Genomic DNA, 678 nt, shown 5'->3' with positions numbered 1-678 from the left:
ATGCCTGGGAAATGGATTTGCATTTGACTCCAGAACTATTATTCACAAATAATATCTACGAGTATTGCAGTAAAAGTCAAAAACAACTTTGAAGTTAACAAGTGTATTGCTTTGTACATTTTTTTGTTAATGCGTCCATCTTTAAAATAAGTATGTGAAAAAACCAAGTTTATCATTTTTTGTAACTAACATGCATTTTTACTATTTACATAATATAATACTCGTACAAGAAGCGAACTTGAACAGATGCTTTTTAATTTTTTAGCAACATTAACTACTGAATAAATTATATTTAACAAATGGTCATGCAGAAATGCAAGTCAGCTATTTTAACTAATATAAAAGTACATTTAATATAATTTAACTATATTAATTTATTTAATTTTATTAAAAAAATATACATGAATACGTTTCTGCATTCACATGCAACCTAGCAACACAGCCAGACACTTGCAAAAAATATAACATTATCATAACAGAAATTTACATTTTTCTCTGTTAACTCTTCTTGAAATGTTAATCGCGCTGTGGTGATATTCCATGGATTTATTTTTCAGCCAAACAATTTTACGTTCCAAAAATTTGCACCTTCTCTATCTATCTAAGTTCTCTGATTCTATCACCACATCTCTTAAATAGCGGCAAATCAGCTGCACTTGATAGTAGTTGGTTGAATAA

Source organism: Rhagoletis pomonella, unplaced genomic scaffold (genome assembly GCF_013731165.1).
Source record: "Rhagoletis pomonella isolate Grant_MI unplaced genomic scaffold, Rhpom_1.0 Rhpom_scaffold_00006, whole genome shotgun sequence".
Taxonomy (NCBI): domain Eukaryota; kingdom Metazoa; phylum Arthropoda; class Insecta; order Diptera; family Tephritidae; genus Rhagoletis; species Rhagoletis pomonella.
The sequence above is the reverse complement of the archived record's forward strand: the minus strand, read 5'-3'. Positions refer to the sequence as shown.